The sequence below is a fragment of the Cebus imitator genome, unplaced genomic scaffold (assembly GCF_001604975.1).
Source record: "Cebus imitator isolate Cc_AM_T3 unplaced genomic scaffold, Cebus_imitator-1.0 Scaffold116, whole genome shotgun sequence".
NCBI lineage: Eukaryota > Metazoa > Chordata > Mammalia > Primates > Cebidae > Cebus > Cebus imitator.
In genome coordinates this window covers 593,794-617,354 of record NW_016107431.1, presented here as the reverse complement: position 1 = coordinate 617,354, position 23,561 = coordinate 593,794, and positions in this window count along the sequence as shown.

Sequence of the window (23,561 nt, the reverse complement as noted above, 5' to 3'; positions counted from 1 at the left end):
AAAAAAAAAAAAAATTAACAGCTTTATTTGTTTATACGTGTGTGTGTGTGTGTGTGTGTGTGTATTTTATTCCACTTTAGGTTCTGAGGTACATGTGCAGAACATGCAAGATGGTTGCATAGGTACATACATGGCAATGTGGTTTGCTGTCTCCATCCCCCTCACCTATAACTGGCATTTCTCCCCATGTTATCCCTCCCCAACTCCCTACCCCATGCTGTTCTTCCCCTAGTCCCCGCCAACAGACCCCAGTGTGCGATGCTCCTCTCCCTGTGTCCATGTGTTCTCACTGTTCAAAATCTGCCTATGAGTGAAGACATGTGGTGTTTCGTTTTCTGTTCTTGTGTCAGTTTGCTAAGAATGATGGTTTCCAGATTCATTCATGTTCCTGTAAAGGACACCAACTCATTGTTTTTTGTGGCTGCATAGTATTTCATGATGTATATGTGCCATATTTTCCTTGTCCAGTTTATCATCAATGGACATTTTGGTTGGTTCCAGGTCTTTGCTATTGTAAACAGTGCCACAATGAACATACGTGTGCTTTTATCTTTATAATAGAACAATTTAGAATTCTTTGGATATATAGCCAGTAATAGGATTCATGGGTCAAATGGAATTTCTATTTCTAGGTCCTTGAGGAATTGCCACACTGTCTTCCACAATGGTTGAACTAATTTACACTCCTATCAATGTGTAAAAGTGTTCCTATTTCTCTACATCCTCTCCAGCATCTGCTGTCTCCAGATTTTTTAATGATCACCATTCTAACTGGCGTGAGATGGTATCTCAAAGTGGTTTTGATTTGCATTTCTCTAATGACCAATGATAATTAGCATTTTTTCTTATCTTTGTTGGCCTCATGAATGTCTTCTTTTGAAAAGTGTCTGTTCATATCCCTTGCCCACTTTTGAATGGGTTTGTTTTGAAAAGTGTTCATATCCTTCACCCACTTTTGAATGGGTTTGTTTGTTTGTTTTCTTGTAAATCTGTTTTAGTTCTTTGTAAATTTTGGATATTAGCCTAGCTTATTGAGAGTTTTTAGCATAAAGGGCTGCTGAATTTTGTCAAAGGCCTTCTCTGCATCTATTGAAATAATCATGTGGTTTTGGTCTTTGGTTCTGTTTATGTGGTGAATCACGTTTATAGACTTGCATATGCTGAACCAGCCTTGCATCCCTGGGATGAAGCATACTTGGTCATCATGGATAAGTTTTCCACTGTACTGTTGAAATCAGTTTGCCAGTGTTTTATTGAAAGGTTGGCATCTATGTTCATCAGGGATACTGGCCTGAAGTTTTCTTTTCTTGTTGAGTCTCTGCCAGGTTTTGTTATCAGGATGATGTTGGTCTCATAAAATGATGTGGGAAGGATTCCCTCTTTTTGAATTGTTTGGAATAGTTTCAGAAGGAGTGGTATCAGCTCCTCTTTGTATGTCTGGTAGAATTCATCTGTGAACTCATCTGAACTTGGGCTTTTCATGGTTGGTAGGCTATTAATTGCTGCCTCAACTTCAGCCCTTGTTATTGGTCTATTCAGGGTTTCGAATTCTTCCCGGTTTAGGCGTGGGAGGGTGCAAGTGTCCAGGAATTTATCCATTTTCTTCCAGGTTTACTGGTTTATGTGCACAACATTGTTTGTAGTAATCTCTGATGGTAGTTTGAATTTCTGTGGAATCTGTGGTGATATCCCCTTTATTGTTTTTTATTGCATCTATTTGACTCTTCTCTTTTTTTTATTAATCTGACTAGTGGTCTGTCAATTTTCTTGATCTCTCCAAAAAAACAGCTCCTGGATTTATTAAATTTTTGAAGTTTTTTTTGTGTCTCTATCCCCTCAGTTCTGCTCTGATCTTAGTTATTTCTTGTCTTCTGCTAGCTTTTGAGTTTTTTTTTTTTATCTTGCTCCTCTAGTTCTTTCAATTTTGATGATAGGGTGTCAATTTTACATCTTTCCTTGCTTCTCATGTGGGCATTTATTGCTATAAATTTCCCTCTCGGCTGCTTTAAATATGTCCCAGAAATTCTGGTACATTGTGTCTTCATTCTCATTGGTTTCAAAGGACACCTTTAATCCTGCCTTCATTTCATTGTTTATCCAGTCAACATTGAAGTGCCAGTTGTTCAGTTTCCATGAAGTTGTGTGGTTCTGAGTTAGTTTCTGAATCCTGAGCTTGAATTTGATTGCACTGTGGTCTGAGAGACTGTTTGTTATGATTTCTGTTCTTTTGCATTTGCTGAGGAGTGATTTACTTCCAATTATGTGGTCAATTTTAGAGTAGGTGTGATGTGGTGCTGAGAAGAACGTATATACTGTGGATTTGGGGTGGAGAGTTCTGTAAATGTCTATTAGGTTTGCTCGGTCCAGATCTGAGTTCAAGTCCTAGATATCCTTGTTAATTTTCTGTCTGTTGATCTGTCTAATATTGACAGTGGAGTCTTAAAGTCTCCCACTATTATTGTGTAGGAGTCTAAGTCTCTTTGTAAGTTGTTACAAACTTGCTTTATGTATCTGGGTGCTCCTGTATTGGGTACATATGTATTTAGGGTTGTTAGCTCTTCTTGTTGCATTGATCCTTTTACCATTATGTAATGCCCTTCTTTGTCTTGTTGGTTTAAAGTCTATTTTATCAGAGAATAGGATTGCAACTCCTGCTTTTTTTGTTGTTCTCCATTTGCTTGGTAAATCTTCTTCCATCCCTTTATTTTGAGTATATGTATCCTTGCACATGAGATGGGTTTCCTGGATACAGCACACCAATGGGTTTTGACTTTTTATCCAATTTGCCAGTCTGTGTCTTTTGATTGGGGCATGTAGCCCACTTACATTTAAGTTTAATATTGTTATGTGTGAATTTGATCCTGCTATTTTGATGCTAGCTGGTTGTTTTGCCCATTAGTTGACACATTTTCTTCATTGTGTCAATGGTCTTTACCATCTGGTACGTTTTTGGAGTGACTAGTACTGGTTGTTTCTTTTCTTGTTTGGTGCTTCTTCCAGGAGATCTTGTAAGGCAGGCCTGGTGGTGATGTAATCTCTGAGCAATTGCTTTTTTGTAAAGGATTTTATTTCTCTTTTGCTTATGAAGCTTAGTTTGTCTGGATGTGAAATTTTAGGTTAAAAATTCTTTTCTTTAAGGATGTTGAATATTGGCCCCCACTCTCTTCTGGCTTGTAGGGTTTCTACTGAGAAATCTGCTGTGAGGCTGATGGGCTTCCCTTTGTGGGTAACCCGACCTTTGTCTCTGGTTGTCCTTAGCATTTTCCCCTTCATTTCAACCCTGGTGAATCTGACAATTATGTGCTTTGGGGTTGCTCTTCTTGAGGAATATCTTTGTGGTGTTCTCTGTATTTCCCGGACTTGAATATTGGCCTGCCTTGCTAGGTTGGGGAAGTTCTCCTGGATAATATCCTGAAGAGTGTTTTCCATCTTGGATTCATTCTCTCCATCACATTCAGGTACACCTAACAAATGTAGAGTAGGTCTTTTCACATAATCCCATATTTCTTGGAGGCTTTGTTCATTTCTTTTTACTCTTTCTTCTCTAATCTTGCCTTCTCATTTTATTTCATTGAGTTGATCTTCAATCTCTGATATCCTTTCTTGTGCTTTGTTGATTCATCTATTGAAACTTGTGTATGCTTCATGAAGTTCTCATGTTGTGCTTTTCAGCTCCATCAATTCATTGATATTCTTCTCTAAGCTGTTTATTCTCATTAGCATTTCATCAAATCTTTTTACAAGGTTCTTAGTTTCTTTGCATTGGGTTAGAACATGTTCTTTCAGCTCAGAGAAGTTTGTTATTACCCACTTTGTGAAGCCTGTTTCTGTCAATTCATCAGGCTCATTCTCCATGCAGCCTTGTTCCCTTGCTGGCGGGGAGTTGTTATTCCTTGGAGGAGGAGAGGCATTCTTGTTTTGGGTGTTTTTACCCTTTTTGCACTGGTTTCTTCTCATCTTTGTGGATTTTTCTACCTGTGGTCTTTGTAGTCGGTGACTTTCAGATGGGATCTCTGAGTCAATGTCCTTTTTGTTGATGATTAAGTTATCTCTTTCTGTTTTTTAGTTTTTCTTCTAACAGTCAGGACCCTCTGCTGTAGACTACTGGAGGTCCCCTCCAGATCTTGCTTGCCTGGGGATCACCTGCAATGGCTGCGGAACAGTAAGGGTTGCTGCCAGTTTCTTCTTCTGATATCTTTGTCCCACAAGGATACCTGCCAGGTGTCAGCCTGAGCTCTCCATTATGAGGTGTCTCTTTGGATATATGGGGGTCAGAAAACTGCTCGAGGAGACAGTCTGTCCCTTGTAGGAGCTCAAGTGCTGAGCTGTGAACTCTGTTGTTTCATTCAGAGCTGTATATTTAAGTCTGCTGCAGCGGAACTCAAAACGACCTTTTTTTCCAAAGTGCTCTGTCCTTGGAAGGTGGGGCTTTATTTATAAGTTCCTGTCATGCTGCTTACTTTTTTCAGAGATGCCTTGTCCAGGAAGGAGATATCCTAGTCACAGTCTGCCAGCAGAGGTGATGCTGAGCCACCATGGGCTCTGCTCAGGTGCTGTGTGAACTTCCTTGTGGTTAGAACTGCCTCAGTAATGGCAGTATGCCTCTGTATGATGGACTGCCTCAGTAAAAACAGACGCCCTTCCCCCACAGAGCTGGACCATCCTAGGTCCAGATTTGTGTAAGATTTTGTGTGGAGACTCATTGTGCCAGCTGAAACAGCCATGCTGGATATTCATGGCACTTTTCTGCCTGGGAATCTCTGGTCTGTGAGCAGTGAAAGCTTGTTTGGAAATGCGGTGATCACTCACCCTCTGCATTGTCTCTGGGAACTGCACTCCAGAGCTGTTCCTATTCAGCCATCTTCCAGCTTTCCTTTATATCTGAAAAAAAAAAAAAAAAAGAAAGAAACATTAATAAGAAAAATGGATTCCCATTCACAAAAGCAAAAGTAAACACATAGGGCATTTTTGAAAGGCCAGGGGGAAACACTGTTTTGCAGACAGCACTCTATCCCTCTTTGCTCTTCTATCCTGGAATCTTCCAACTTGCATTCTTATAAAGGGGAGCTGGAGAGAGACCTGTAGTTTCAGGTTAAGAAGGGCCTTATTAGGAAAAAAATGTCACTCAAGTTAATGGTCTCTGAACTGGCTCCTTGAATTCAATCTGAGCTCTTACATTTAGAGAAATGAGAATGAAAACTATTTTTCATGACAAACTTAGTGAAGTCTTGAGTGGTGAATGATGCATCAGAAGTCAACCTCTTTGAGTCTCTGGGCACAAGCACAACTGCCTATGGGTCGTGGAGGCCACATGCAGAGCACAGAGGTGGTGAGGGGGCACTTCTTAATGTCTTTGCATGAATGCCCACTTGGCACAAGCCATCTGTGGAGTGCAAATGCTGAGAGGATGTGGAGAATGGCACCCTTAGCAAGGGCATTGGTCTCGCTGTAATAAGTAGAAAGGCGGCAGAAGGAGATTTTGTGGCAAGGCTGCACAGACTTGGGAACATGACCAGAGGGAGCCGAAACAAGAAAGGAAGAACACAGATTGGCTTCTTGACCTCAGCAGCATTGACATTTTGAGTTGCATAACTCTTTGATGGTGGAAGTGATGGAGAGTGTCCTGTGCAATGTCAGAAATTTAACAACATCCCTGACCTCTACCCACTAGATGCCAGCAGCACGCCTACCCCAGTAGTGGTGGCCAAAAATGTCTCCAGAAATTTCCAAGTGTCCTGGGGTAGGTGAGGATTGGAAGGTGGGCCAAACAACCCCAGCTAAGAACCACTGATGCAGATTGACTGAAACTGAGAGATGGGGACATGCATCCCTCTGGGGATTCTCAAAATAAATGAGGGAGGGTTTTGGTAAATACTAATTTTGATCTATACACATTTATGCATAGAGCCATAGTGTATGTGCCTTTTCAAAATGTTAATGGAATTGTTTAGTAAGTTAGGAGAAATTAATAGTTTTTATTATACATTTCTTTATATTTTTAGGTATTTATTCATTTTTTCAGTTTTTAAAAATAAGAATACACTCCATATAGACATTCATTTTTTTTTTTTTTTGAGTGTCTCCCATGTGCCAGGTAGGCTAATGAGGGCAGAGAATTGGGACTGGGAATTCCAGATGAGGGATGCGGCAGTGAAGTGGTAGACAAACCATAAACAATAAGCATAATAAATAATTAATTAGATACTTTAGAAAGTGGTGCCATTGGAAAAAAAGAGTAGACTGCTGATGTTCTTAAAAATACAAAGAATGCAGTTTATGTGGAAGCATTTAGTCTTTCTTCTGACCAGTCTGTCATCTCTCCTGCATTCTTGAGTGCCACTGACCTTTCATACAAAATGACCTTTATGTGGATTAAGGCAGTCGTGCTTCTTGTGGAGCGCCCAAAGGCCTCAGGAGTGGAATGGAGCCTCTCAGTCTATGATAATAATCAGCTTCAAACAGCTTTATCAATGGCCCTTCTAGACCTTAGAATAGACACTGACATCTATTATCCAAAACGCTTATAGTTCTCATGGCCATTTTATTACCTAAAGCACAGATCTGCTTGAAACTCCTGCCACGATAGCTGGAGCAAAGCTGCATAATGCCCTTCAGGAAGGCTGGAGTGCAGTTTCTGATCCTGGCTGGAACGGTTAACAATCCTGTGAGTTGTGGATGCCAGCTGGTTGCAACTTAACTTGCTGTGAACAGGGGTTATTAAATGACTCATTTAAACCTGAGCCAAATACCAAATAAATGGATAATATATTCAAATGGTCTGGAGGAGAGGAGTGGATGATATGTTTGTTTCTGTCTCAGTGATTAGGTAGATCAGTTCTTAGGTAAATATGGCAGCAATCCTGTGTGCAGGCTTCAGGAAATGACAACAACACACCTTGTGAGCACTGAGTAGAAGAGAAGGAGCCATAATAATTCATGCAACCAAAGCCTATCACACGGAGCTAGATATGACAGCAGCAAAATACATAGGCTTGAGGGAGTTTTGCTTAAACAATTATTTCATGATCACACCTTTACTGAGAACTGACAAAAAGTCATCTTCATGGTTTGCCCGAAGACCATTCGACTGAAAATATTTTGAAACATGTTGTATCGTGCCAAATGAAAAACTAAACCAAAATAAAACTGAGTCTTAACTTCATTGTTGCCCTTGCTGAAACCTTTTTTTTTTTTTTTTAAGTGGTTTCAAGTATGTTTGCAAACCTTAGAGAGACCAAGTCCAGCCTGTCAGTCTTTGAAAGTTTTGCAGTGGAGAGCAAGGTTCTCATAAGCATGAAGATGTCTTGTTTCTAGTAAACTCTATTTTGAAGAAAGCCCACTGACTTTACTTTGAAGACTTTGCATCAGTCTCTGGAGGCAAACAGGGCAGTGGTCCAGAATTTTCTTGGCTGTCAGCACAAAGGAGGCTGCACATCAGTAACAAGAAGAAACAGCAAACTTCAGCAAAAACAAAGACCTGTCCCGGTTTTAAAAGAAAGACAGAAAGAAAGAGAAACAGGACATATGATCACCTTAGTCGGCTGCCAAGTATATGAAGTAGCTCCAAAAAGAGTGTAATGTTCCATTGTAAATGAGAAACTATAATTACAGCTAGAAAATCTGGAGAGATAAATTCCACAGAGCCGACAAGTGCTAACTGCAGACGGGCAGTGGAGAATAGATGGCCTTTGAGTGAAGATGGGCCTGGAGTGACAGCTAACATGCAGGCGTCCTGTCAGCGTCATTCCCACACCAAACCATGCTTTTGTGAGCTCTGTAAGATGGGATACCATAGACTACTGAAAGTCAGGGCTTCCCAGCAACATGAAAGCCAAGAAGAGAGCTTTTGTGAATGTCAGATGTCTCTAAGCTGGTGAATTCAGTTTGATTTTTCTCTAATGGTTCGTGTTGGCTTTAAAGGAACACCAAATGGCTGTTCCCCAGGAAGCACACACAGCCCTAGTACAATAGCATAGCTAGCGTGTCTGGGGGTAGAACTAGGGAAAGATGGCCTTAAACTTGTTCTGCAGATATAGAAAATCCATTTTTAGATAAGAATCAGGTTATGCACAAACTTCCCAAATGTATTACCCAACCCAATAACTTGGAAATAAAAAGTCACTGTCTATTTCACATTTTTCTTGTTTTCATCCTTTACCTCTTTCATTGCTCTTGTTCTAAGCAATGAAATTAATTTTAGTCAAGGGTGGTGGGTAGGACCGGAAATTGGTGGCTTACTTAGGGAGATGCTCATGGGCTCTTTTGTAAGAAAATAGGTTATCAAACAGGTTGGGTGGATGCCATTATCATTTCATAAGCTTAGGAAAGATAAGGTTTCTGAAAGCCACTATTACAGCCCTCTTTTTTCATGCTGGAATATTATTTAAGTTAAAGGCAAATTTCTCTCTTTGTTCACAAAAGATAATGCATTTCACTGGATACTGAAGCTCTTAGAATGCTCTTTGTTTTTTCTGTGGAAAAAGCCAAAAAGAAAACTCTCCCATGAGACATGCTTTTCTTTCTGCATTCATGATACAAGAAAACATATATAAGGTAATATCATTATTATTATGTATGATGGGAGTATTATGGGACTCAATATTATATGTAATATAATAATATTATTATGGGACTATTCTAATCTATGTTCTAATGCAGTCAGCCTTTTCAGAGTTCTTTATGCCAAAGCATCCTCATCTCATCATAAACAAAATAATGTCAAAAGATAACTTAGCAATCTCTGAGCACTTAAAGTATCTAAAATATAGAGTCATGACCCAGAAAAGAAAAACCAGGTCACCTAATCTTTGAAATGGGTAGGCTTTAAAACTCTTGGAAATCACTGAATGTCTTAGTATCATGACAAAGAATAGTTGATGGCACTGTTGATGGAATTAGGAGTGAGCATGATCAAACTGCAGGAGCCACAGCTCTGCTATTGACAGGCCTGTGGGGAGCCTCATCGGAGAATCTACTGCTACTCTTATCCTCAGTAGGTTGTTTGGTACACAAGGTCAAACTCGGTCAAAAATTAGGGATTGTCAAAGATACTGCTGTTTCTCAACTCATAAAATTTGATTGCTAACTGAAGATGATAAAGCAAAGGTGGAAAAAGTGAGTAAAATTTGGTAAAAATTTATATGATTTATTGCCTCTTCATAATCACAATTCATAAATTACCCAAGATGAGGTCTAATTCAAGGAAAAGAAACTGGCTATTATCATCCTGTAGATATTTTTTATAAACACCAGTTGCATTTTCATTCAAAATAGTTTGTGTTCAAAGCAATACCTACAAACTGAAGAGACTGCGCACTGGCGTTCTGGAAACCAGCGTTGTCTCTCTGACCCTCGGGTCTTACAGAGAGGCATGGGAGATCTCTGCCAGTGGTGAGGGCACAGGCCCCTCAAGGTCCCTCTGCTTTTACTTTAAAGTTTTTGTTGGGCACCTGGTAGATTTGGTTAGCATTAACTACAACAGGGACTAGAAGAGGAACAGCACCTTTGATAGAGAAGATCTGATTGATTTTTGAGCCGCCACTGAGACCTCTCTGGGGAAACGTCCAGCAAGAGATCTTAGCCCTCCTGACTCTTCTTACCTCTACAAATTCTCCTTCTGAGTCCCTCTCTCTGGCTCCTCATTCATGACCCACCCTGGAAATGTAAACCTTCCATATCATTAATTTTGGTCATCTCATAGAACCTTTATTTCAAGTCGGACCACCTAAAACATGGCCTATAATTGATAATCTTTCAGGCTTTTTTAAATATGATTCACTTAAAAATATTAAAAGCCTTAATTTTATTTATTTAGCAAAGTCAACTTTTTAAAAAGATTCCCCATGTGATATATTTATTAACCAAAGGAAAAAACCCACTGTTGGGTCATGAGTCACCAGAAAGTTTCTAGTGAATTCAAAATGGCAACCTCAGTTCTTTCTTTCCTCTCTCTGTTTCCCTGTCCTTCTCTCTTAAATATGTATCTATATGTGTCTGCAAAACTGATGACATTCAAACATTACCACAAATACTACTGTCCCATGAAATCAATCATATGCCTTCACTACATTACTTAAGTAATAATTGGGAAAATATATTATTTATTTTGCAGTGAGTCTTCTTAAAATAACAAGTGAATTTAGATAATAGCACCAGGAAGTTGAAGGCAGTAGATTTGTAGTGAGGTTGAGTTGAACATTTTTGAGTTAAAAGTATTTTCAGTTTGTAACAAAATTCCTTATTGGGTTCTATGAAGTGACCTGCAATTTCACTTCCTGGATGAGAATAGCTCAACTTTTAAAATTAACTTACAAAATATGCAGCACAAAGCACTCTCTATATATAATATAAGCAAATTTGAGCTATAACAAAGGCTTCATTATGTAGGCTGATTTTAGAGGATTTTTAGCTCCAGGGGACATTAGAGATTTTGAGTACTTTTAAGCTATGTGGCATCACTGTCCTCAAATTTAATTTTCTGAGAATCATAGACCTGAAAGGAATTCACTAATTCACTTTTTCTAATTAGAATTGGACTCTATTCCTTTGTTGTAGACATTTATATTTAATTATATGAATAGTTGATAAATACACCATTTCAAAGCACTGCAGAAAAGAATCATCTGCTTCTGCTTCTTGCCGGCTCTTCTAACATCTTACCTGATGATAGCATCATTTTCCAAATACACAAGCTCCTTTTAACATTGTCATATACTGTAATATTCTCCAAGTTGCAAAGACCCCTCTACCAAACCACACACATGCTTTTTTTCTTTCTTTCTTTCATTTTGCATTTTAGAAAACTCCAATGTAGTTGTTCATAACAGAGAGACAAGATAAAAACCTGAAAGCTCTTTTAGTACATAGCCTCCAAGGTGTCCAAATCCTCACCTACTTCTCTAGAACTTGGATCAGTCTCCCTGTAAATTGTTCAGCCATTGAGGCTTCCATCCATTCCCTTGGGTCTTTACCACTGGCTCTGTTACGTAGTTTAACACACTTTACTCTTCAAAAACTTCCCCTGACATTCAGTCCAAATGTTCTTTAGTCTCCCTGACAATTAATACCCCCCGTGACTGACCTTTGTGGAAGTACAGTAAACCATCCCTTTCTCTCCTGAGTGCTAACACTCTTTCCACCCCGGCATCCCTCCCCTGACTCTTGGATGTCAGTGAAAATATTAAAGTGCACTCAGGATACACATTTCATTGCAGCTCAGCTCTTTGATGATAACAGTTCTTAACCTTCAGAAACCAATTCAATCATTGATCCATTTGTTCAACAAATATTTTTTGGGCACCTACTGTGTACTCAGCATCGTGCTAAGCACTATACCTAAGGGACATAGGCCCCATCGTCCATCCTCATTTACACATTCAAATTCCACTATTGTTATCTGCCATGTAGTCACAGACTTGGCATGAATATCATTTTTCCCTTTCCTCTAAACTTCATAATGTCTTCCTGTAACAAGTATTATATCTCAAATTGTGAACAAAACTAGGCAATTTTAACTCATTTGGTGCAAGGCTATGGCATTTTGAATAATTTACTCCAGAGATCAAAGATACCTTTTGTTCTCTTATCTGACTATAAACTGTTCCATTCTTTATTACCAACATGTGAAGACTAATTTTTTGGTATAGCTTTCATTATGATGATATGGAAAGTCAGACGGAATTATTTTAAAATCATTGTCCTAATTTCTCTGACTGCCTTTATAATAATAGATGCAATTAAAGTCCTTAAAGTGTATTCTTTAAACAGAGTTTCTCAAAATGAAAAAAAAGGCCTAGAATCACAGAAAATTGTTCAAAGTAAGAGGATGCAGCCCAGGAATTCTTACCAATGTATTATTTTTCTCCGCTACTTCCATTTCATTTCATTAGCTGTAGAATCACCTTAGGAAAAGGAATTTTAATATTCTTATTTAAGTATAAGAGAATCTACCCATCTTTTTCTGAGGTCAACCCCTTCATTTTTGCCCTTGATCCCAAAGTTTCTTGTCATCTGTGGCCCTGATCATAATTATTTCATGTCCTGTATCTCTAACAGCACCCAAAAGAGCTCATCAACATGACCAAAGCGTGTCTCATTACCCTTTGCTCTTCCTAACTGCTTTCGTTTGATGGCAGCTGCATCTACCACGTACTCCAATGAAAACTTCTGGATTATCTTTAACTATTTTCTTCCCACATTTCAACCATAATCAAATTGTATAGATTTTAACTGTCACATTTTTCTTAATTTGGGGCCACTGTTGAAGTTGAGGACTTAATTATATAGTTATGTTTAAATATCAGGTAGGCTTGTGTACAAGCAAGGAGCTTTAACTGTCAATGTGAGTCATAGGTTTTAGGCATGAAAGTAAAATTTTTACAGCTCACATTAATTAAATGCAATGCTGGCTGTACAGATGAGGTTGTTCATAACTGTGTTCCAATTAGTCCTCCAAATGTTAATAATTGTTTCTTAAAAATATGTTTCATGGTCAAACAAAGTAGAAAATGCTAGGTTACAAAAGGGTTTCTCCTTCTTTTTTAATTATGGTTAAATACACATCACAAAATGTGCCATCTTAGCAATTTTAAAGTGTACCGTTCAATGGTATTAAGTGCATTTACACTGTAGTGCAAAGATCACCTTAACCAGCTCAAAAATATTGTCATCTCCCCAAACCAAAACTCTATACCCGTTTAACAATAACTCCCATTACTTCCTTCCCCCAGCTGCTGGGAACTGTCATTTTACTTTCCATCCCTGTGAATTTTACTACTCTAGACACCTCATGTAGGTGAAATTTTACAATATAATGACTGGCTTATTTCACTTAGCATAATATGTTCAAGGTTCATCCGTATTGTAGCATGTGTCAGGATTTCCTTCCTTTTGAAGGCTGTATGTATATGCCACATTTTGTTTATCCATTATTCATTCATGAAAGGACACTTGGGTTGCTTCTACCTTTCAGCTATTTTGAATAATGTTGCTATGTACATGGGTATACACGTATCTGGTGAGTTCCTGCTTCCAATTCTTTTGGACATATACCCAGAAGAGGACTTGATGGTTCCTATGGTAATTCTATTTTTAGTTTTGTGATGAACCAACTTACTAAAAACCAATTTTTTGATTGTGGAATCTTTTAATCCACACGTATGCAGTGTAATTTACTGGAAAGATGATTACTAGAGGCAGCATTTCTTCAACTTTATTTCACTGTGAAGCCTTTCAATTTGCAAGTAAAGCTACACGGAGGGATGACATCCAGAAAAGAAAAAGCCAAATCTGACCAAAATATAAAGGTGGTGCAGGAATCAGTGACTATGTTTGCCATCCAGAAACCCCACAGAACTTTCCACTGTCTTTACATAGATATCCCCTCATTGTTTTAGGCATAATTACATCCTATGAGAAATCTGTGCACCATCTGAATTTATCCAATGCTGAAAGACTTTTTGTCATAAGTTAGTAATGAATAAAGGTATTTGAAACAGAAAAAGTGACAAAAAACATAAAAGAGGAAACAGAAGGAAAAGAATACGCTATGTGTAAAGCACTTAGAATGCTTCTTGACACATAGTAAGCACTATATTTGTGCTAAGCAAAAGAAAGAAAAACTTTAAATAAAAATAATTTTTAAAGCAACAGAAATGGTAGGGGACACATATTTTAGGCTTCTTCACTTCTGATGCAGGGCAGGAAAGAGCCAGTTGCTTTCACTTCTGAAAGGCTAGAGAAAAACAGCTGGACTCTAAGACAGTTGCTTGTACCTCATAATACTTACTAGCATTGAAGCTGTTTTTGATGAATCTCTGTAGTGTCTGGAAATGAAAAACATTTCATTCATGGTTCTATGGACTTTTACAAGTATGTAGAAAGATTGAAAAGGGGAAAGGAAGGGTTGGAATTTTAATTAGCTACTTCATCCCTCTCAATATGGAAAGAATAAATGTTGTATCAGTAACAAGATCATGTAGTTCTACTGACCTAAATGCAATGGTCCCAGTTATAATTCTTTCTCTCTTCTGTATACAGATTCACTTGTTTTGGATTATTAATCAAAACCACCTGGTAGCATAAAACAAATTGGACAATTAAAGAAATACTACTAACTCAAACACATTCAGACCAGAGCATGTGCTACCTAAAGACGGCCCATCCTCTCTGCCAATGTGTGGGGGAATCTGCCAGTAAGAATCAAACACTATGTCCTTTATTAGCTTCCATCATCACGACATTTAATTATACAAGTAGTGTTCAGTTTCCACAGCAGAATAAAAGAAACAGTGAGAGACATGAGATTCAGAAGCCAGTATAGCCTACAAAAGTAATATATTTTAGCATTAATGTGTTAACATTATTTGCATTTTTCTGTATACATATGCATTTACCAATTTCAAAGTATATGATGCTAAGTTATCTATCCAATAGAACAAATAGTTGGACATTCACAACTAAGACACAGAGAAGATTTATACAATGTTATGTATCATTTCCCACACATGTTATCAATTATTTGAAATATACTTAACAGAAAACATACTGCAAATAAAACACCATGAAAACAAACATGTTTTCTGAATAACTACATTTGTTTGACAAATCATGAATCCCCTCAAGACCTGGCCAAGGGATGCCAAATTATCATCAACCGAACTGAATGGCAAGACTGACATTGTTTTCACAAAAGCAATATTCCAGGAGAGAGCAAACGGATTCAGTAAAGCAAGTTAGCACAAATCCATGTGCGGTAGCAGGGAGGCAGGCAAAGCCTGGGATTAGAGGAATCACAATAGCTAGATCTGTGACACCAGTGAGAAATTGGCTATTGCCTCTCTAATGTTACATCCTATTTTTCATAAAAGCCATGACATTAGGCTGTTGACTCTTAAGCTGCCACATCCACTGAGGTTACTTTTGTTTCAAGCCTCTCCATCACAATTCTTGTCATTTGAGAAATAACAAAAGGACTCGAAGGTGTCTGTAAATTTCCCTTAGGTTCCATCTACAGAAACAGAACCTTCCATTCCAAATCAGAGCCCTACCTAGCCACATATGGTAAATGATGAGGTATGGAACATATTACACGCCTCACCATTGAAACAGGTAAAGTCATCAGGGATTTTTTTGTCTCTTTTAAATATAGCATGTATGGAAGGTCAAGACGTCCTTAATGTGCTAATAACTCTGAGCCATCTTTAATCATCTTTTGGAAGCTTTCATTTCATTCATTTATTCACAAAATATCAATGAAGCAACTACCATGTACCAGGCACGAGTCTAGATGCTAGGGCTATATGGGATTGGGAAAACTATAGAATAAAATCACTGCACTCATATTCTCTGGCAAGTAGAGGAAGTGTCAGACCACATACAAGATAAATTACATGCACAGTATGTGATGTAGTGAAAAATGATGAAAAATAAAGTCAGAGAACAGAACAGGAAAGGTGGGAAGAGTTGCCATGTCAAATAGGATGGCCAGGGAAATAGCGAGTGCAGTGTCCTTGAGGCCTAAGTGTATGATGTTCAGTTGCCAGCAAGAAGGCCCAAGTGGCTGGAGCTGAATGAGGGGAGGCAAGTAGGTGAAGATGTCAGAAACAAGGGAGCGAAAGTGGGGAGCAAATCTTCTAGCGCCATATAAGCCTCTGCATCATCACTCCAGCCCTCTGCACATTTGTGCTTCCTGGGATGCCATTCACACAGACTTTATTAGCCTGTGGCTCTACCAGCCATCATATTTGGCCATTTTCTAATTGTGGGAAACAAAGTCATTGTGACTCTGCATGCCTGTAGAAGCTCCTTGAAGAGTATAAACGGTAAAGAAAATACTATTTTTTACTCAGAAAGAATCACAATTTACATCCTCTCCTGAAATTTCCCTTATCATAAAGATTACCTCATCCACAGGTCATATAAAGGCCACCTTGAAAAAGCAGTTTTAATCATCTGCTCTTTGACTTAAATTGTATGTAATTATCAGAGCTAAATCCCTACTTTGTTATTTTACCTACACATCAATATAGCCAGTTTAAATTCATAAGTATCTTCTCTTGAAATTGGAAAATGACTTTTTGATGTGGAACACCATCAACAGGTGATTAGACCAGCCAGTTTGGTCAATGGAGATAAGCGATTGAAGTTGAGACTTTCAGCTAGCACAGCTGTGGAAATATCCTGTGTAAACAAGGTCACACCAGACCCATACTCTTCTGCCAATACACATGGCCACAGTAAATTGGTCCAAGAGACATCTCATTCTGGCCCTTTTCCAACCCAGTGATGAATCCGTTTATCAAAATCACTGTCAGGTAAATGTTGTAAGACCTTGACTAGAGTATTCCTTAAACTATAAGAGATGGAACACTTTGTAATGTATTTTCAAATTGAAAGTCACTTATCCTCTTAGCACTCCAAGAAGGTTTATGAACCAAATGCATGCTAAGAAATATTTTGAAAAGAACCAGTTAAGGTTTAGATGGAAAGCTTCAGCATAGTGGATTGTGGTATACTCCCAATTCTATCTAAAATAGGTTTACAGAATTAAAAGTTTATGGTCTTATTTACTCAGAAAAAAAAAAAGCAAAGCTAAAGTGCTGGAAATGGGATGCAGCAAAACTCTAGGATTTCATCCAACTATTGCGTGGAAATGAAAATTCCCTAATGGGAATAGGTCTTTGAAATGGGACATCTGGGTTTTACTAAGTGGGTAATTAAAAGTTTGAAATCTTGCCTGGAAAATGGGACAAAAGCTCAAATTACCAAGATAGGTGAGACATTCCCCACTGCCTTTATCATAGGAATGGCAGGGGTCCAGGCTCTAACAAAGCGAGGCAGAGACGTGTGGAGTGTTAAACCACCCAAGGACAAAGGGGACTTTGGAATCTGATTTCTAGGGGATATTTGTCAGAAAACATGCTATACTTCCCGCAGCTAATGAAGTATCCCGTGTAACAAATCCAGCATGGAGTGGCTAACGCTCAGCCAGGTAAATCATCATCTTAAAATGTGCTCTGCTCTTTCCCAACTAATAATCAAGACAGGCTTTTCCAGGAAAATGGCCAGGCACCAGCTCAGAACGAAAGTCGCTATCTCCCAGTTCACCTGGGTGGCCCCCTAAAGCTTACAGATGAACCTCAGAGGCTTCAAATACAGGCAATCTAGCTATACTTCATTCTGAGAATAAATAAGATAATAGGTTGGAAGAGTGAACCTAGGCAAGAATATGGATAAATAACTATAGACTTTGGGTGGCCTTCCCAAATCAGCTTATATAGGACTTCTCATATTACATATAACTGCATACTTTTTCTGACATTTTTGTTTAAAGAACACTGAATAAAGCATCTAGCTGGGTTGAGGGATTGCTGTAATAGTAATACAAGAATGCTCGGGAAAAACTGTTACTGTATCATCATGTGTCAGGATGTGTCTCATAATAATGACATTCTACTCAGCAGGTTCTACCATCCATTGGGACAGTTTATAATACCACCTGACAGTTAACATCAGTATCTTTAGGGGTTTTGCATCACCACAATCCTCCAGGAGGCCATGAAGAATCATGGTTCAAAGCTTGAAATATTTCACTGCTTACACAATTTTATAAAATAGTAGGGAAAGTATAAAGTACAATATTATGGTAGAAATCTGAGCATCACACCATGCTAAGAAAATGTTTACTTAGTAAATGTAGATTAGTTTAATTTGGCACCCAAAGTAAGAATTTCCCAAGGCTAAACACTAATGCACAACATTAGTGCTTCACAATTAGAATTCAGATATGTTCAGCATTTGTCCTAATGTTGCAAATCTCCTCATATATATGTATATATGTGTGTGTATACATACATATGTGTATATATATATATATATATATATAATGTTTTGGTATATATATATTTTAGGCAATCAGGTCTATTTCAGTCTCATAGAAAATTCAGGCAATTGTTTTTTCTTTCTACCACAGACCAAAAAGGATGCACACAGCCTGGAAAAACAAATTAGAAAGCAATGTAAAAGGACTTTCCAAGTTTGATCTTGTTCGCTCTGCTGTTAGTGACATTGAGCCACCTGCTGAATGGGCTTCGGTTTTTCCTGGTACAGGAATAGCAATGTGGCTATTTTTGTTATAGTAGTGTTCAGATCTTGATTAGAAGTTGTTCAGCTTTTAACAAAAGGTAACAAATCATATCAACAGGCCAAGGCTACAATATTCCTTTACTCATCTCCCTACCTGAGCCTCATGCCCTAATCTTCTTTTTTAGGCCAGAAGATTTGGCAGGTAATGAGGCAAGGCCAAACATTTTTTTCCTTATTTTCAGGTCTCTCAGAACACCCCAAGCATCCTACTAGCTAGGATATGTCTGCTGACATAGCACTTTATTGAACCATCTTTGAACTCAGGCTCTGACCAGGAGCATTTAAATAGAAGACAGGACAATAGAAAGGTGGCCCACCCACCTCCTTTCCAAATGCCCATGCTAGCTGTGGATAACTGAGAGAGCACATCTAGAGTCTGCCGGTCACAACACTCTCACAGAAGACACTACCATAGCTGCCACCTCATCAACAATCCCAGGGACATCATATCCTCAGGCCCTGGGCCCATTACCCACCACCATCACCACTACCACCATCAGCCCCTTGTTTCATCACAGTGCCCTCCTTACTCTCTCTTTAAACTGCCTAGTAGATTACAAGGCTTCAAAGTCCCAGGATTCTCCCTCTGGAATCCCCTTCCACACTCTGCGTGGAAGCCTTTGTCTTCTTCTCCTTTCCTTCTCTTTCTCTACCTAAATAAAATCACCTTTCTGCGAAAAAAAAAAAAAAAAAAAAAAGGCTCCAAGGACAAGAGCAGAGAGTCTAGCAACTTTTGACTTAGGGATTTTGGCTGGACCAAGATGATATTTATTTGTGTCCTCTTTACACTAATTTTGTATTCACCTAACCCTTTGCTCACACATGCCTTAACAATAAGATAGGGCAGAAAATGAGGACTTATACTTTCAAATTGTAGTATCTTGGTCATATCTTCACCACCTCATATGCATATGAAGGATAAAACCTAGAATAAAAACTGAACCACCAAAGGATTCCATTCCCTTGCTTATTCTGACCTTTTGCTTGAATACATCAACATGTAGCTTTGTGTCTAGTTGTATAACTCTTGCACAGTGTTTCGGATTCTGTATTTCTCCAGTATTCATATTACTAAGGAGATCAATTTCATAATTAAATAAAATTAGTGCTGCTTTTTTCTCCTCTATTGACGGTTTCTAAAATGAGATCAGTAATTTTTGTTTTTAAGGAAAGCAACCACCATGCAACTTATTAACGGATGCTTAAAATTAGCCTAATTAGACTCTAAATATGACATCTTAAAATAAATATTCCAATAAATAAATATCATACAAATTCCATTTGACCCAGAAATCCCATTACTGGGCATATACCCAAAGGATTACAAATCATTCTATTATAAAGACACATGCACATGTATGTTCGTTGCGGCACTGTTTACAACAGCAAAGACCTGGAACCAACCCAAATGCCCATCAACTGGACAAGGAAAATGTGGCACATATACACCATGAAATACTATGCAGCCACAAAAAATGATGAGTTTGTGTCCTTTGTAGGGACACGGATGAATCTGGAAACCATCATTCTCAGCAAACTGACACAAGAACAGAAAATCAAACACCGCATGTTCTCACTCATAGGCAGGTGTTGAACAATGAGAACACATGGACACAGGGAGTAGAGCATCATACACTGGGGTCTGTTGTGGGGGACCAAGGGAGGAACAGCCAGAGAGGTGGAGAGGTCGGGGAGGGATAACATGGGGAGAAATGCCAGATGTAGATGACAGGTGGATGGAGGCAGCAAACCACATTGCCATGTATGTACAATCCTGCATGATCTGCACATGTACCCCAGAACCTAAAGTACAATAAAAAAATAAATAAGTAAATATCACACATGGAAAAACTATGAAAAATCAGCAGACATAAAAATAATTTGTCTCATAAAACTCAGTGCTGAAGTCTGGATATACTTCTGGGCTTTAAAAGACTTCAGAGTTGAGCATGGCATAAAATACAAGGAAAACACACACAAATCTTTTAAGTGTAGTACATTTTTTCCCAAACATGACCATTACAGTAAGCAAATGAAATAATCATAAAATATCAAAGCACTAAATATATTTCCAACATGCACAAATAGTCTACATGAGGGTAGGGTCCCTGAGACCTCATGCTCTTGCTATAAAATCCTGGTGAACCATGACCATAGTCAACCCCCCACAATTTCAAACATGACAACACAAATGCTGAAGACTGTGAGCTACTTCATCATTCCACCTCAGAATGTAAAGCCCTTGGGGAAATTCAAAAGTAAGCCTAGAATTATATTCTTCCTAATTCAGGAATGGGTGGCTTTTGGGTTTTCTCTGCTTTTATTCATGATAAATTTCCAAAGACACTTGTGGCACAGTGCTCATGTTGCCTGCACACAGCGTAACCAAGAGAACTATGATGTCTGTAAAAGATCCCTGGGGAGTAAAAGATCTCCAGAAGAGTTTGTCCAAGTTCACAAATTCTCTCTTGTTCTTCTGTAAATAACAAGATGAGGTAAACATGAAGAAAGAAAAAAAGTTACCAGCATAGTGAAAGCATGATAATGAGGAAAAATAGACTTGAATTAAGAAGAGAGAAGTTTTAGCTTAAATATCAAGGGAGAAAAACAATCTATTGATAATAAACCCACTGGATTAGCACACTGCATGATTTGTTAAATGATAATCTTAAAACCATTTAAAACTGCATATTTCTGGAAAAAATGCAGAAGGCCTTTAAAAAGGTCAAGGTTACAAAAGTTCCTCCAGGAGAATGCAGTTATTGATTATTTACATATTTTTATTATTCAGCATTTTCTGAGATATTCTCTTAAACTAGAAATAGCTAATATACACATAGTTCTCACTCTTTGCCAGACACTGCTCTAAGCATTTTAGATACTTTAACTCATTTTATCCTCACAACAAATCTATGAAGTGATTGCTGTTATCTCCATTTTACAGATGAGGAAACTGAGGCACCAAGAAACAAAGTAACTTGCCCAAAGCCACTCAGTGATTGAACAGTGAACTGCAGGACTCCAGAATGAGTATTCTATCTACTCATTCTGTAGAGATTTTCATAGCGCACATTTGATTTAAAATACCAAGTTTATATACTTAATTCTTCCTTTAGCAATTGCACTTAAATGAGACAAAGATGTACAACAGGTGAAATTTGTCCACTTTGTACCTGTCCACGGCCTTCTTCTGAGCCCAGTGCTTCCTGAGAGTGCTCCTCCCACAGCCTTTGGTAACCAGCATTCTCATATTTTTCTATATTCCACGTTAAAAAAAAAAAAAAAAAAAAAAAACCTGCTGTCAGTTGTGAAAGTGATTTAATAAATATTCCAATGACGGACAAGTGGCCAGAGCTTTTTAATATAATCCGTGTGCAAAAAGTCTTTATTGTATGATTATGGACTGAAAGAGTACTGTAAGTTACTGACTTTATGGCACCAAAAGTTCTAAGACTCAAGAGAAGATGGGTTTAACACCTTTACACTGCTTCCTGCATAACTAAAGCAATAACTTGAGTCATGTGGCAAGCTACTCTCACTTGCTGATGCTCAAGTTGGTTGTAATTAAATGAGAGAGGGTTGGTGGGGAGAGAGAGAGAGATGGGAAGAGGACATGGGTGGTTGTGTAGAAGATTAAAACACAGATTAACGTACGCTATGACTATGGGCGGGGGAAGTGGAAGCAATTTCCAGAACGAGGAGTGGGAAGAGTAAGAAAAGTCAATTCTACATATGGCATTTCAACACCGCAGCATTCCACAAAAACCGAGAGCCAGCTCAGCAGGGAACATCTGCCAGTTGCTTCCAAATGAAGGAGAATCATTCTTCCAATGAGAAAATAGTGACGAAGGATCATCTTGGACTGGGAATAAAACTGAATTTTTACTGAGCCAACATCAGGCTTATTTTTTAAAATATTCCCACAACATTTAGATGTGCAGTGAGAAGAAGGAATACAGCTCCCCGGAATTGAAAGCATATTGGAAAAAAAGTTCAGTTAAGCATGTGTCTAATTTAAAATACAGAAGTTTTATCAGGCTGAACCATATAAAGCTGCCATTTTTGTAAATCAAAAATGACCAAACAGAGGCGATTTTACATGGTTCAACCTAAAAGAACAGAAGTAGTATTAATCAATATGTAGCTGTAAATCACAATGACACCTAGTCATTGTAAGCTGTGTTTTGTTCATAAAATAATTTTGCCATGGTCACACAGCTGGTAAATGGAAAGCTTTCTAGCTGGTGAGGGCTCCTATCATTAGGCCGTAAGTAGCTTCCATAGCACATTCATTCATTCAGCAAATATATTTGAACATTTACCACGTGTCAAATACTGTGCTGAAGTATTTTTTTTTTTTTAATGTGGATGAATCTCCGACTATTTCTTGCCTAGTCGTTGGCCTCTAAGCAATCCACTGGGAAGCCCAGTGTGCTTTCAATGTGAGTCAGATCAAAACTGTAAAGGGAGGGAAAGAGTTGGTAAGAAGAAATGATAAAGAGGTGTTGTAAGCCTCACAATGACTTTAACTGTTTTTCTTTTTTTTCAAGGAAACACATGTCTAGAGGAAGGCATTTTAGACACCAAGGCCAGCCAGGAAAGGGAGCCAGCCTGGGTCGGGGCAACTAGCTACAAAGAAGCCTACCCAGCCATGCCTTCCAGTCATAGCCCACTGTGCCCGTGTGAGGCCTGCCCATGGACAGGCAGAGCAGGTGTGCAAGCAGCAACAGCATCACCTGGACATTCTTTAGAAATGCGAATTCTCAGGTCCCACCCCAGTCCCACAGAATCACAAGTCCTGGGGGTGGAGCCCAGCAATCTGAGTTTTAACAAGCCCTCCTGGTGACTGGATGCACAAATCAGTTTCAGGAACACCACTTTAGGGAGGAGGAAGGCCAGGCAGGGATTAAGAAGATTGAGGGCATGCAGGAACCCCAATGGTAACAAAAGAATCAAGGCAGCCCAGAAATACAAATCCTGTTGAATTTCGCATTTTCATTTGAAAATATCAAGTTGTCTTTCACTAGGCGTTGAATCATGTGAAAACTTAAACCACGGACAATAGCAATTACTACCACACTGAGGAATTACAATGTTCCAGATTATCAGTTAAATATTTTACACAGATTTCATTTACTCCACCAAGGAACCTTGCAACGCAACTATTTAACAGATAAAAAAATAAATAAGAGGTGAAATAGCTGGGAGGTGGGTGGGTTACATAACTTCCCATTTTCCATGCATTTAGCAAGTCGTGGGATCTAATTCAAAGTGAAACAGTCTGATTTTGCTCAGTTATCTGCCACATTTCACAAGACATTCTAACACATCATATCTCTTTTTCCCAGCATGAAAACATGCCCATTCTCCATTCATTCTTCAATCAAAGTACTGTAGCTCCCACAACAAGGTGAAAG